Source organism: Oncorhynchus mykiss, chromosome 2 (assembly GCF_057628025.1).
Source record: "Oncorhynchus mykiss isolate SJ-2025 chromosome 2, ASM5762802v1, whole genome shotgun sequence".
Classification (NCBI taxonomy): Eukaryota; Metazoa; Chordata; class Actinopteri; order Salmoniformes; family Salmonidae; genus Oncorhynchus; species Oncorhynchus mykiss.
The window spans coordinates 83,468,587-83,483,853 of record NC_143023.1 but is presented as its reverse complement, the minus strand read 5'-3'; the positions used below and the strand labels follow the sequence as shown (position 1 = coordinate 83,483,853).

The 15,267-nt window shown below is 47.8% G+C and overlaps 1 pseudogene across 1 annotated transcript in view; it reads right to left on the bottom strand.

Moving 5' to 3' along the window:
- The window catches only part of LOC110502224 (neural-cadherin-like), a 105,921-nt pseudogene that overhangs the window by 42,877 nt on the left and 47,777 nt on the right, over nt 1–15,267 (bottom strand). Inside the window, exons 17-22 of the transcript XR_016490523.1 lie at nt 13,906–14,189; nt 11,671–13,279; nt 10,778–10,871; nt 5,708–5,892; nt 4,173–4,399; nt 3,070–3,347 (exon numbers count right to left, since the gene is read on the bottom strand). The product of XR_016490523.1 is annotated as a neural-cadherin-like (transcript). The remainder of the gene's footprint in view (nt 1–3,069; nt 3,348–4,172; nt 4,400–5,707; nt 5,893–10,777; nt 10,872–11,670; nt 13,280–13,905; nt 14,190–15,267) is intronic.

Below are 15,267 nucleotides of genomic sequence, written 5' to 3'. Positions count from 1 at the left end.
TCCTTCAAGACCGTTGGAAAAGCATTCCAGGTGAAGCTGGTTGAGAGAATGCCAAGAGTGTGCAAAGCTGTCATCAAGGCAAAGGGGGGCTACTTTGAATAATCTAAAATCTAAAATATATTTTGATTTGTTTAACAATTATTTGGTTACTACATGATTCCATATGTGTTATTTCATAGTTTTGATGTCTTTAGTATTATTCTACATGTAGAAAATAGTAAAAATAAAGAAAATTCCTTGAATGAGTAGGTATGTCCAAACTTTTGACTGGTATATATGTTATGGGATGTATAGACATTATGTACAGTATGTGATGGGATGTATAGACATTATGGACAGTATGTGATGGGATGTATAGACATTATGGACAGTATATGATGGGATGTATAGACATTATGTACAGTATGTGATGGGATGTATAGACATTATGGACAGTGTGTGATGGGATGTATAGACATTATGGACAGTATGTGGATAGACTATTTAGTGTATCTGTAGAATATATAAGATAGAATAGTGTATATATACAGCAATAGTTGAATAGGATGGCATTGACTAGAATACGGTATAGAGTATGAAATGAATATAACAATATGTAAACATTATTAACATTATTAAAGACCAGTGTTCCATTATTAAAGTTACCAGTGATTCCAAGTCTATGTACACAGGGCAGCGGGGTGGTAGCGGGCTAGTGACAGTGACTAGGTTCAGAACAGGGTACTGGGTGGAGGCCGGCTAGTGATGGCTATTTAACAGTCTGATGGCCTTGAGATAGAAGCTGTTTTTCAGTCTCTGGATGGACGTCGAATACTGACTTGTATCACGGGTGAAATGGCTGATTCCTCCACTTCTTCATGCTATTCCTCCACTTCTTCATGTTATTCCTCCACTTCTTCATGTTATTCCTCCACTTCTTCATGCTATTCCTCCACTTCTTCATGTTATTCCTCCACTTCTTCATGTTATTCCTCCACTTCTTCATGTTATTCCTCCACTTCTTCATGCTATTCCTCCACTTCTTCATGTTATTCCTCCACTTCTTCATGTTATTCCTCCACTTCTTCATGTTATTCCTCCACTTCTTCATGCTATTCCTCCACTTCTTCATGCTATTCCTCCACTTCTTCATGCTATTCCTCCACTTCTTCATGTTATTCCTCCACTTCTTCATGCTATTCCTCCACTTCTTCATGCTATTCCACCATTTCTTCATGCTATTCCTCCACTTCTTCACGCTATTCCTCCACTTCTTCATGTTATTCCTCCACTTCTTCATGCTATTCCTCCACTTCTTCATGCTCATCCTCCACTTCTTCCCGTTATTCCTCCACTTCTTCATGCTATTCCTCCACTTCTTCATGTTATTCTTCCACTTCTTCATGCTATTCCTCCACTTCTTCCCGCTATTCCTCCACTTCTTCATGTTATTCTTCCACTTCTTCATGCTCATCCTCCACTTCTTCATGCTATTCTTCCACTTCTTCATGTTATTCCTCCACTTCTTCATGCTCATCCTCCACTTCTTCATGCTCATCCTCCACTTATTCCCGCTATTCCTCCACTTCTTCATGCTCATCCTCCACTTCTTCATGCTATTCTGCCACTTCTTTATTGTATGCCTCCTCTAGTGAATCTGCATACCTACTATCCGTAAACAGTAATCAAATAAATGCCTTGATATAAAGAGAAATACACACAGAGAAAAATATCACTTTGGATCCAAAACAGGACAGAATATTCTCAGACTCCTGGCGAAACGTGATGTGTGACTAACTGGGCTTGGTAGATAATGTGAGAGCCATCTATTTTCATGTGGCGTTGTATCTGAGTGGATGGCTCTGCTATGTACAGTTAGGGGCTGTTTTCTCTTTCTGTCAACATCTCCAACTCTGTTTATTCTGCAGAGGGCCAAGACATGTCAGGAATACTGATCCATACAGAGAGAGACAGGGGATGATTATGTGATGTATGTACACACACATACATACATGGAGAAAGCATGCACACATGTTTGTGCCTGAACATACACACACGTACACACGTACACACACACATACATATACACACACATAACAGACCTTCCCAGGCATTCGCCATGTGACTCCAGAGAGCAATGCCAATCCAGACTCCAGAGCACAGGGCATGTTTCTTCCTCTGACTGACACGATCTGATAAGGCCAACGTCTCAGACTGGCTATTAAGCTCTCTCGACATGGGATTGGCCTAAAATTAGATTTTTCACACACATTCTGAATACACATTGGGTTATATAGCAGCATCTATATTCTGACAAGGGCTCTCTCACAAGACTGCAGACTGCAGCATGCTTTTGACTAGTGCCATAGGGCTCTATGTTCTAAGGTCTTAAGGCAGACGTCTGTTTGCCTTATTTAACTTTACATGCTCATGTAAATGGTATTAAGTGGGATTCTGAAAAGTTGTCAGCACTTGGGAGAGGGGTGTGTAGTGCTTGTTGTAATCTCACTGGCCCACATTTCTTAAATCCTACCAATTCTCATCATCAAATTAGCTCCATGCTATTTCCTCTGTGATACACCCACATGGGGCCTTGTACTTTTTTAAAATGGATTTCTGACTGCTTTATATGCTTAGCATTCAAGGCTCTAGTATATAATTATGAGGCAATTTATCATCAAACTATAGATTTTTTTACCCTGAATTTATTGTCATTCTTCTTCTCTAATTTATTCAGATTGGTGTTATTTCTGATTATGGTATAATTTTCTCCACATCACCATCTGTGTCTAGATTTCCTCCTGACTATTTCTATCGCCTTCTCTTAATTATCTCTCAATTGTCTCTGATGGAAGGATCTTTATCTTGTGTAATAAATTAATTACAATAAAGACAGGATACAATCGTGTTCGGTAGAGTTAAAGTGGAAGAAAAAGGTCCGAAATAGAGTGAAAAAATGAGGAACTATCTGCGCGTGTCAAATAAGACACTCTTATGTGTGTTTTCTGCTGCGATGTGCCCTAGTGAACAAAACCCAGTTCACATAGTCCTCAGGTGATGGCATTGCTTTGGTCCCTGCTCTCTGCTCACCTGTACCCACTGAGGGTATCCATGCAGGTGCCTCCATTGAAGCAGGGGTTTGTGCGGTAGGAGGAACAAGCCTGATGGACCCGGTCCCTGGCAGAGCAGCCACACCGGGCAGAGGACATCATCGTCATAGACACCAGTGCTATGTTCCCGGCATCGACCAGGGTGGGTGTGTCACTGACGCTGAGCTGTGTGGAGCAGCCGCCACCCGGCCTGCAGTCTGTGTACACACACTCATCCACCTCTACCTGGGACACGTTCACCCGCAGCAGAGACTGCAGCTGAGGAAAGGGACAGAGAGAGGGGTTGGTGGGAAGAAAAAGAGGGGGATAGAGAGAGATGGAGAGAGAGAGAGAGAGGGAAGGAGAGAGAGGGGGAGATAAAGAGAAAGGGAGAGAGAGTTGGAGAGAGCGAGAGAGAGGGGGGAGAGGGAGAGAGAGATGGAAAGAGAGAGAGAGAGGGAGAGTGAAATAGGGAGAGAGAGGGGAGGAGTAGATAGATAGATAGATAGACAGATAGACAGATAGACAGATAGACAGATAGACAGATAGATAGATAGATAGATAGATAGATAGATAGATAGACAGATAGACAGATAGACAGATAGACAGATAGATAGATAGATAGATAGATAGATAGATAGATAGATAGATAGATAGATAGATAGATAGATAGATAGATAGATAGATAGATAGATAGAAGAGGGTAAGGGAAGTAAGGGAGGACAGAGAGGGATGAGTCTGGCTGATACTCCTCACACATACAAATATTTACTTATAAAGAAACGAGTACATCTCCAAAATGGCAGATTTATTTTCAATAAATGAATGAGAAATGAGAGACAGAGAAAGGAGGGTCGGCGAGAGAGTGAAAGAGGGATGGAGAGATATAGGGAATGAGGTGAGGGAGAGAGAGAATGAGTAAGGAAGCAGTTATGAACACAGAACGGGGAGAGTTGGTGCGAACAACATTATTGAAAAAGATATGAATGCACATTACACCTCTTAGCTGATAAAGAAACAATATCGACAACACCAAGCTCTGCACCTAGAGATGTATGAGCTAAGATCCCTATCTTCAAGATGGGAAAACATCGAGGCGTGTACCTTCTTTATATGCGCCGCCAGGTATCCGTGTAGTTTCTCTGGACGCAGGTAGCCATCGCTGTGCACAGAGAAGCGCACGTCCAGCGTCTTCGGTCTAACGTCTGTCAGGCTGAAGACGTTGATTGTGCCTGATCTGATGGACAGGTGTTCAGACAGGAAGCTCCTGAACATATCCTGTCGACTCCTCTCGTCCACCCGGGACTCAATAAACTCTCTGGCAGTGATGCCTGCAGAAGGGGGAAATACACACACATATGCACACACACAAAGACAGAAACACACCTCAGGCATTAGAACCTCAAGAACATTCACTATTTACTGACAGGAGAAATTGATCAAAGTGAACTCAGTCTTGGTTCAATTAGCAAATATAATTGATCTATACTGGCCTCACATTGATTCACTCACCCATGTAGTGAAACTATTTAACTTACCGTTCTTTAATTATTTCCACTGAGACCGATTCTTGGCTCCAGTATAAAACATTGACGGCCTCACTGTCAAATAGATTTAGAGGTCGAAGCATTAGCAATGCAATGCGTCTCTTCTAATAATATCGGAGAGGATGGAAAAAGTCCTCTTTAATCTCTACAAAGTGAAATTGATGCCCTGGCATGCCTAATAGCCTTGCAGTCTATTCATAAAATGGTTTTTCAAATGTCAAGGACTAACCTGGCAGTTTTGAAATTGACCTTTACATTTGGGATTTGCCCAGAGAGAGCCAAAAGACCAAGACATTAAACTTCATATGTTTGTGAAAACGGCACCTGAGGTGTGATACACACTGCTGCTTGAAGTGATAGCGACTATAGGTTATCCTAATTGATTTGCTTTAAAGTACATACCTTACAGCTTGTAAAGGTGAAAAGGTGAGCTCCCCCAATTCGACGTAAATCGCTTGGATCTTTTGTTAAAGATTAACATAAATCCAATCCATTGAATTTACTGACTCACAGCGTAGCCTCAGATTTAAAAGTACCAGTTCTAGATCCAGAGATACTCTCTATTTTAAGGTGTATACTGTAAGTCTACAGGGTTCTGTATGTTTTTTAATTCATTCACTTTAAAAAATAATTTACTCATTCTTCTTTCTTCTATTTTAATCCAGAGAGCAGCAGCTGATGGTATCATTGTCTATCTCTCCAACAACAGAACGAAGTAAAATAAAAAGCCTGACGTTTGGTGTGGGTGGAAAGATGAGCGATAGAGTGCAAGAGAAAGGAAAACAAATGGAAAAAGTTATTCATGTTGACAGGTTCAGGCCCATCATCTCATATAGAGCATCCCTGCTGTGGAGTAACAGCAGCTGAAGAAGCATGACTCTAGTTGCTGAACGATGTGTTGACAGGGTTCTACATAGAACCCAAAAGGGTTCCACCTGGAACCAAAAAGGTTTTTTACTAGGAACCTTATTGGGACAACGAAGAACCCTTTTAGGTTCTAGACAGCACCTTTTTTTCTAAGAGTGTAATCACGAATCATGACATAAACTGTAGAATAGATAAGTACGATGTTGTCATGCTGCAGTAGCTTACCGGTCAGACGCAGGGAGGCTGACGAGTGGATGGCCATGTCTTCTAGCTCCCGGACGTGAACTGTGACCCCAGACACCACGTCTGGCCACACCCCGTCCGACACTCCCACTCTGAGATAGTAGCTCCCTGCTAGGGTGTTCTGTCTGATGGCCAGGTGGCCTGAACTCCTGTTTAGAGTGAAATACCTGTAGGGGAGGACATACATGTGGTGGAAAAGACTGGGTAGTATTCATTAAGGGCATGCAATGGAAAATATTTTAAAATACAACGGAAAATGGAAATAAATGTTTCTTATTGGACATGGACAAGCAATTTAAGTGTTTATTCCATGTTTTATTCCATTTTGTGCCTACCAAAGGAAATTAACGGAAATAACAACTGTTTTGTTTCTGCTGGGAGGTAAACGCTATTTTGTTTACATCTCCACCAAAGGAGCTCGGTAGTCATAGAAACAGGTCAGGATTGGCATATGAATAAAACAGGAATGTGTAAAATATGCAATTGGGATTTTCTTCTGTTCCCTGACTGTGTTAGATGCAAAATTGCAAACAATCTTGGTGTAAATATTCTTGATCCTTGTTCCCCAGCGAGTCCACCAGTTGATGTGATACAAATGCATCCACTGATTGCTCTGATTACATTAACATTTGACATTTTTGTCATTTAGCAAATGCTCTTATCTAGAGCGACTTACAAGAGCAATTAGGGTTAAGTGCATGTTGAACAAGAGGCACTTGTTGGCCAAGTAGGAAATGTGGTAATATCCTCCATCCTTTCCATTTCTTTGACTTTCTTTGACTGTTACTGTTCATTGTCTCTCCTGCTGCCTAGTCACTTTATCCCTATTTATATGTATATATCTATCTAAATGACCTCGTACCCCTGCACATCAACTCGGTACTGGTACCCCGTGTATATAGCCAAGTTATCGTTACTTATTGTGTATTTATTCCTGTGTTATTATCTTTCTATTATATTTATATTTTTCTCTCTGCATCGTTGGGAAGGGCTCGTAAGTAAGCATGTCACTGTTAGTCTCCACCTGTTCTTTACCAATGTCACGAGTCCGACCGAGGGTGTTTCCCTTTCCCGGGCAGGTGGCGCTCGGCGGTCGTCGTCACCGGCCTATTAGCTGCCACTGATTGTTTTTCCTTCCCCTCCTTGTATGTTGAGTGGTAGCACCTGTGAATGTTTAATTAGTTTGTCTTTATTAGACAGCCGGCCCGCCTGGTTGTTGTGCGGGATTATTTCTATGTAAACCTTCGGCTCTGTGGTATAGGCACGTGTTAGTGTCCGGTCGGGATTGTTTCCCATTGTACATTTTGATTCCCTGTGTTTTGGGAACGGAACGTTTTTGTGAGCACCCTGTGGTGCATTGGTGCGATTAAAAGACGCGCAGCATTGAACTCTCTGTCTCCTGCATTTGACTCCACACCCACGACACCCGGAGCATTACAGAATCCCGCACCTATCAAATTGATGGAGTCAGCAGGAGCAGCAGCCAACCCTCTCCCATCGATGGAGGAACGGGTTCTCCACCACACCACCGTCCTTCATCGGATCGGATCCGCGATGGATCAAGTGATGGAGAGAATGGACAGATGGGAGAGGAGTGGGCTCCTCTCTCCACCTTCGGCACCCACGGTTCCGGACTCCCCATCTCCCGACTCCAGCACCCTCCGTCTGACGCTACCGAGGGCTTATGATGGAGCGGCGGCGGGTTGCCAGGGGTTTCTGCTCCAGCTGGAGCTATACCTGGCCACCATCAGACCCACTCCCTCAGGAGAAGAGAGGGTGAGTGTCCTCATCTCCTGCCTCACGGGTCGTGCCCTGGAATGGGCGAAAGCGGTCTGGAATGGTCCAGACTCAGCGCGGGAGCACTACCCAGAGTTTTCCCGTCGCTTCCGCGCCGTGTTTGATCACCCTCTACCTCTCATCGCTACGGCGGTGGAATCGTTCCACGGAGCGCAGTTCTTCACAAAACTGGATCTCAGGAGCGCGTATAATTTGGTGCGTATTCGGAAGGGAGACGAGTGGAAAACCGCATTTAGTACTACATCAGGCCACTATGAGTACCTCGTCATGCCGTATGGGTTAAAGAATGCTCCAGCCGTTTTCCAATCCTTTGTAGACGAGATTCTCAGGGACCTGTGCGGGCAGGGAGTGGTGGCTTATATCGATGACATTCTGATCTACTCGACCACTCACACCGCGCATGTGTCTCTGGTGCGCAAGGTGCTTGGTAGACTGCTGGAGCATGACCTATACGTCAAGGCTGAGAAATGCGTGTTCTCTAAACGAGCCGTCTCTTTTCTGGGATATCGCATTTCCACCTCGGGGGTAGTGATGGAGGGTGACCGCATTAGGGCCGTGCGTAATTGGCCGACTCCGACCACGGTAAAGGAGGTGCAGCGTTTTCTGGGTTTTGCCAACTACTACCGGAGGTTTATCCGGGGTTTTGGCCAGGTAGCGGCTCCCATCACCTCACTGCTGAAGGGGGGCCCGGTGCGTTTGCAGTGGTCAGCAGAGGCGGACGGAGCATTCAACAAGTTGAAGGCGCTGTTTACTGATGCGCCCGTGTTGGCGCATCCGGACCCCTCTCTAGCATTCATAGTGGAGGTGGACGCGTCCGAGGCTGGGGTGGGTGCCGTGCTATCACAGCGCTCGGGTACGCCACCAAAACTCCGACCCTGCGCTTTCTTCTCAAGGAAGCTCAGCCCAGCGGAGCGTAACTATGATGTGGGGGACCGGGAGTTGCTAGCGGTGGTTAGAGCTCTGAAGGTGTGGAGACACTGGCTTGAGGGGGCTAAACACCCCTTTCTCATCTGGACCGACCACCAGAATCTGGAGTATATTCGGGCAGCTAGGAGACTTAACCCACGTCAGGCAAGGTGGGCCATGTTCTTCACCCGGTTCCGATTTACTTTGTCTTATAGACCGGGCTCCCAGAACGTGAAGGCTGACGCACTGTCCTGCCTTTATGACACGGAGGATGGGTCCACCGAACCTACTCCCATCCTTCCCGCCTCGAAGCTGGTAGCCCCAGTGGTATGGGAGGTGGACTCGGACATCGAGCGGGCGTTACGGGCTGAACCCGCGCCTCCTCAGTGTCCAGCGGGGCGAAGGTACGTGCCGCTTGGTGTTCGGGACAAACTGATTCGGTGGGCTCACGTCCTACCCTCCTCGGGTCACCCTGGGGTGACGAGGACAGTGGGGAGCCTTCAGGGGAGGTATTGGTGGCCTACGTTGGCTAAGGACGTTAAGGGTTATGTCTCCTCCTGTTCAGTGTGCGCTCAGAGTAAGGCTCCTAGGCACCTTCCTAGAGGGAAGCTACAACCCCTCCCTGTTCCACAGCGGCCATGGTCACATCTGTCCATAGATTTCCTAACCGATCTCCCGCCGTCTCAGGGGAACACCACGGTTCTGGTAATTGTGGATCGGTTCTCTAAGTCCTGCCGTCTCCTCCCGTTGCCCGGTATCCCTACAGCCCTACAGACTGCGGAGGCTTTATTCACCCATGTCTTCCGGCACTACGGGGTGCCGGAGGACATCGTTTCTGATCGGGGCCCCCAATTCACGTCCCGGGTATGGAGAGCGTTCATGGAACGTTTGGGGGTCTCTGTCAGCCTGACCTCCGGTTATCACCCCGAGAGTAATGGGCAGGTGGAGAGAGTGAACCAGGAGGTGGGTAGGTTTCTGCGGTCGTATTGCCAGGATCGGCCAGGGGAGTGGGCACGATACATTCCCTGGGCTGAAATGGTTCAGAACTCACTACGCCACTCCTCTACTAACGTGTCCCCTTTTCAGTGTGTGTTGGGGTACCAGCCGGTCCTGGCACCATGGCATCCGAGCCAGACCGAGGCTCCTGCGGTGGAGGAATGGGTACAGCGCTCCAAGGAGACCTGGAGGGCCGTCCAGGAATCTCTACGACAAGCGAGTGGACGGCAGAAGAGGAGTGCTGACCGCCACCGCAGTGAGGCCCCCGTGTTTGTACCGGGGGACAGGGTCTGGCTCTCGACCCGAAACCTACCTCTCCGCTTGCCCTGCCGGAAGCTGGGTCCGCAGTGTGTAGGGCCCTTTAAAGTCCTGAGGAGGATAAACGAGGTGTGTTATCGATTACAACTCCCTTCCTATTATCGTATTAACCCCTCGTTTCATGTGTCTCTCCTCAGGCCGGTGGTAGCTGGTCCCCTGCAGGACAGTGAGGTACCGGAGGTCCCTCCCCCCCCCCGCTGGACATCGAGGGGTCCCCGGCGTACACGATCCGGGCCATTCTGGACTCAAGACGCCGGGTGAGGGGCCTGCAGTACCTCGTGGACTGGGAGGGGTACGGTCCGGAGGAGAGGTGCTGGGTACCGGTGGGGGACATCTTGGATCCCTCCATGTTGAGGGATTTCCATCGCCTCCATCCGGATCGCCCTGCGCCTCGTCCTCCGGGGCGACCTCGAGGCCGGTGTCGGCGCGCTGCGGGAGCCACGCGTCAGGGGGGGGGGTACTGTCACGAGTCCGACCGAGGGTGTTTCCCTTTCCCGGGCAGGTGGCGCTCGGCGGTCGTCGTCACCGGCCTATTAGCTGCCACTGATTGTTTTTCCTTCCCCTCCTTGTATGTTGAGTGGTAGCACCTGTGAATGTTTAATTAGTTTGTCTTTATTAGACAGCCGGCCCGCCTGGTTGTTGTGCGGGATTATTTCTATGTAAACCTTCGGCTCTGTGGTATAGGCACGTGTTAGTGTCCGGTCGGGATTGTTTCCCATTGTACATTTTGATTCCCTGTGTTTTGGGAACGTAACGTTTTTGTGAGCACCCTGTGGTGCATTGGTGCGATTAAAAGACGCGCAGCATTGAACTCTCTGTCTCCTGCATTTGACTCCACACCCACGACACCCGGAGCATTACAACCAAGCATCTGACAAATCACATTTCATTTTATTTGACTCTGAGACTTTGAATGAAAGTAGCTGAAAGTCATATTTATAGGGATACATATTTGCATCTGTCATATGTTAACTGTTTAACTGATTAACTGTCCTGTTATGACTCACGCTGGTTACAGACAAACATAACACCTACCTCATTCCTCCTGCGTCTAAGGTGTAGGTCTTGTTGTCCCAATCATCTTGATCAGGGGCATAGACCTTGCCCAGCGAAGTAGTCTGCATCCTTCCTGTCCAGCGCACACAAAGACTTTGATTTTGTCTGAAAACAACGGTTTCCAAACCGAAAGTGATAGAGGCCCCAGGCCACTTATCTTCAGCCGTTTTCTTATCTGCTGTTCTGTGATTCTGCTGTTTCTGTTCTTCCTATTCTGTTCATGAGTGTGAAGTCCCACTGTCTGGGTTGAATAGGCTTCCAGTACTTGAGATGCGAGGAGCGCTGAGAGCTTAAGGAAGTCAGGGCTATCTCTCTATGGATTATGTTATCATCGAGCCCCAGTGCCAGCGTACTGCAGCTGGGTAAACAACCAGGGCCTGTATGAGTCAAGCTGCTGCAGTGTCTCATACAATTACTGAAAACTAAAAAATCCAGGTCTATGATCAGAACTTTAATGGGCCTAACAATCACCCCTGAGGAACACCACAGATCTTATAATGGTCAAGTTAACATCAGGGCCAGATACAATTAGCAGAGTGGAGAGAGTGTGTGGGGGTCGAATGTTCTTAAGCCCGATAGGAATGATTTGCAATCAAGAATCATGAAATGCTGCAACACAATGCTAATATTTGCCTAGGGTGTATCAATTACTAATTCAGACAATACATAATAGGTACACAGAAAGACAGAAAGAGCACCGCCATGCTGTGCTAACTTGGGGAAAGGCCTGGGTCCATATTCACAAAGAATCTTAGTGTCGCCTTTTAAATCATGAAGAATAAAAGGGGGGACTTGATCCTAGATCAGCACACCTACTCTTAGAGGCTTCGTGAATACGACTGTCTAAAAGTTTATAGAAAGTTGGGACTCACCCCTCCGGCTGTGAAAGTAAATCTCCTTCTCTCCCTCCTGGTGGGCGTTGTCATTCTGGTCGCCCACGGTGATGGTGAGCGTGTTGGTGACCGTCATTGGCGGACGGCCGCTGTCCGTCATGACCACGGGCAGGAGGAACTCACTCTGGCGCTCACGGTCGAAGCGGCGCAGCGCTGTGAGCGTTGCCGTGCCATTGCCATGGTCCTGCAGGTGGAAGTCGGGGGCGTAAAGACGGGGAAGGGCGAGGGAGAAGGGAGGCCCGTTCTCTGGGGAGTCCCTGTCGATAACGTGGAGCAGCGTGGAGGTCTGGTTGAGCCACACCAGCTGTGGAGCAGGGCTGTTCTCCCAGAGGACAGGGGTATAGGCCACCTCCAGCTCTGGCCCATTGTCATTAACATCAAGCAGGCTCAGCTGGACCGTGGCGCTCCCCGTCAACGCCAGACTCCCGCGGTCTGTCGCCATGACAACCAGCTGGTACTCGGGCATTGTCTCTCTGTCCAGCGGGCGGGTCACGGTCACAATGCCGTCTCGGTCCACTATAAAATTACCGTACGGGTCTGACTCCGGGGAGATGCTGTAGACTATTTCCCCATTCAGGTCAGAGTCTGAGTCATTGGCCATCACCTGGGTGATGCTGGTTCCCACGGCAACATCCTCCACTAGAGGAGCGAGGGGGTAGAAGGTGGTGGTGAACTCAGGGATGTGGTCGTTCTCATCCAGCACCTGGATGATGCAGTGGATGAGGCTGGAGAAGTCAGAGTCCTCCACCTGGATTGTGAGGTTGAAGCGCTGCTCTCCGGGCCTCTCATAGTCCAGCCCCTTCCTCAGCTTCAGACTCCCAGACTGCTCTGCTCTGTGGCTCACCATGTAGAACCTCTCCCACTGGTCCCCCGCCACCACACTGAAACCCAGCAGGCCGTGAGGGCCAGAGTCTGGGTCCACAGCTTCCAGCTCCAGCACGGTTGAGTCTGGAGGGCTGCTCTCAGACACACGAGCCCCACACCACTCATCTTTGAACCGGGGGGTATGGTCGTTCAGGTCCATGATGATGATAGTGGCGGTAGCTGTACCCACCATGTCCCCTCCATCCCTGGCTTCGACCACCAGCTGGTGCCGCTCTGCCACCTCCCTGTCCAGCCCGCCGGTCACCACGGAGATGGTGCCCGTACTAGTGTCGATTGTAAATAGTTCCTCAGAATCTGCGTCACGGGCGTTCTTGATGATACGATAGGTGAGGATGGCGTTCTGACCCACTGCCGTGTCGTCAAGGTCTGCCGCCATCATCTCCATGACAAAAGTTCCTGGGGGTGAGTTCTCGGCTACGTTGCCGTGACAGCCATCGGGTGCGCAGGTGAAAGCGGGCTCGTTGTCATTGATGTCCCACACGTTGATGATGACGTCAGTGAAGCCGGTGAGCCCCTCCCCTTTCTCGTCCGTGGCCAGGACCACGAAGCGCCACACAGCCCGCTCCTCGCGGTCCAGCGTCTTCTGGGCGTACATCTCCCCCGTGTTCTCATTAACCATAAACTGAGAGTCCGCCCCCTGACCATGGAGAGAGTAGCGGACGGCGTCCTGGTCTGCATCCTTGTCTGGGTCCGTGGCCGTCACCTGGTGAGACACCCAACTCATCAGCAATCAACATCTAAGAGTGTGTGTGTGTGTGTGTGTGTGTGTGTGTGTGTGTGTGTGTGTGTGTGTGTGTGTGTGTGTGTGTGTGTGTGTGTGTGTGTGTGTGTGTGTGTGTGTGTGTGTGCGTGCGTGCGTGCGTGCGTGCGTGCGTGTGCATGTGCGTGATTGCGTGCGTGTGTGTGTGCATGTGCGTGCGTGTGTGTGCATGCATCCGTGTGCCTGTCTTTCTAAGCAAGCATCCCATCAATCTATCTTTACATCCGTTGTTTATGTAATGAATAGCAGACTTGTCATGTACATGCATGACATACAGAAGCAAGTATTTGATATTTATGCTTGATAAAGATTATCCTGGTAGCTGACTGTTTGTGCATTCAAAATGAATCCCTGCCTTGTCCATGAACAAAACTATGTTTTGATTCAAGCAGAAACAGAAAGACACCCAGGCTAGAGACCGAAATAACTTGTAGAGTGACATGTAGTTATAGCTAGCATATATACAGTTAGTATACAGAAGCATGCATTTGACATGGTTGATTGAGCCTCGGTACCTGACCGCTCAAACAGAAACAGACTGGCACCCAGGTTAGAGAAAGAACACACACCTGGAGCACAAAGACCGGTGAGCCATCTAGCTCCTCTGTCACTGAGCCATAGTACTCATTCATGGAGAAGACGGGCGCCTCATCATTCTTGTTGACCACGTTGACCACCACGCCGGCGTAGTCCTCCCACTTCCCGTCCGATGCCAGCACCAGCAGCTTGTACCTCTTCTGCTGCTCGTAGTCCAGAGGCTGGGCGACAAAGATGGTTCCCACCTCAGGCTCCATGTCAAACACCCCCCTTGTGTTGCCCGAAGTTATCTGGTAGCGCAACTTGGCATTGGCACCTGGGGAGGGACCAGGGAATTTAAGAGGGGATTCTGGGGTATGGAGTTTTAGATGCTGTACTTAGAATTTGGGCAAGTCTGAAATGAAGCCCTATTCCTTATTTAGTACAATACTTTTTTGCCCCATAGTCTCTGTTCAAAAGCAGTGCTTCATACAAGGAACATGGTGCTCTTTCATATGCAGTCTCAGTACATACAGTTGAAGTCAGAAGTTCACATACACTTGGAGTCATTAAAACTCCTTTTTCAACCACACCACAGATTTCTTGTTCACAAACTATAGTTTTGGTAAGTCGGTTAGGACATCTACTTCGTGCATGACACAAGTAATTTTCCCAACAATTGTTTACAGACAGAATATTTCACTTATAATTCATTGTATCACAATTCCAGTGGGTCAGAAGTTTACATACACTAAGTTGACTGTGCCTTTAAACAGCTTGGAAAATTCCAGAAAATTATGTCATGGCTTTAGAAGCTTCTGATAGGCTAACTGACATCATTTGAGTCAATTGGAGGTGTACCTGAGGATGAATTTCAAGGCCTACCTTCCAACTCAGTGCCTCTTTGCTTGACATCATGGGAAAATCAAAATAAATCAGCTAAGACCTTAGAAAAAAAATTGTAGACCTCCACAAGTCTGGTTCATCCTTGGGAGCAATTTCCAAACGCCTGAAGGTACCATGTTCATCTGACAAACAATAGTAAGCAAGTATAAACACCATGGGTGTCATACCGTTCTGTCTCCTAGAGATGAACAGCCAGACTACGGTCGGCAACTGCACATGGGGACAAAGATCATACCTTTTGGAGAAATGTCTTCTGGTCTGATTAAACAAAAATATAACTGTTTGGCCATAATATCCATCGTTATGTTTGGAGGAAAAAGGGGGAGGTTTGCAAGCCGAAGAAAACCATCCCAATCGTTATGTTGTGGGGGTGCTTTGCTGCAAGAGGGACTGGTGCACTTCACAAAATAGATGGAATCATGATGACGGAAATATATGTGGATATATTGAAGCAACATCTCAAGACATCAGTAGGGAAGTTAAAGCTTGGTCGCAAATGGGTCTTCCAA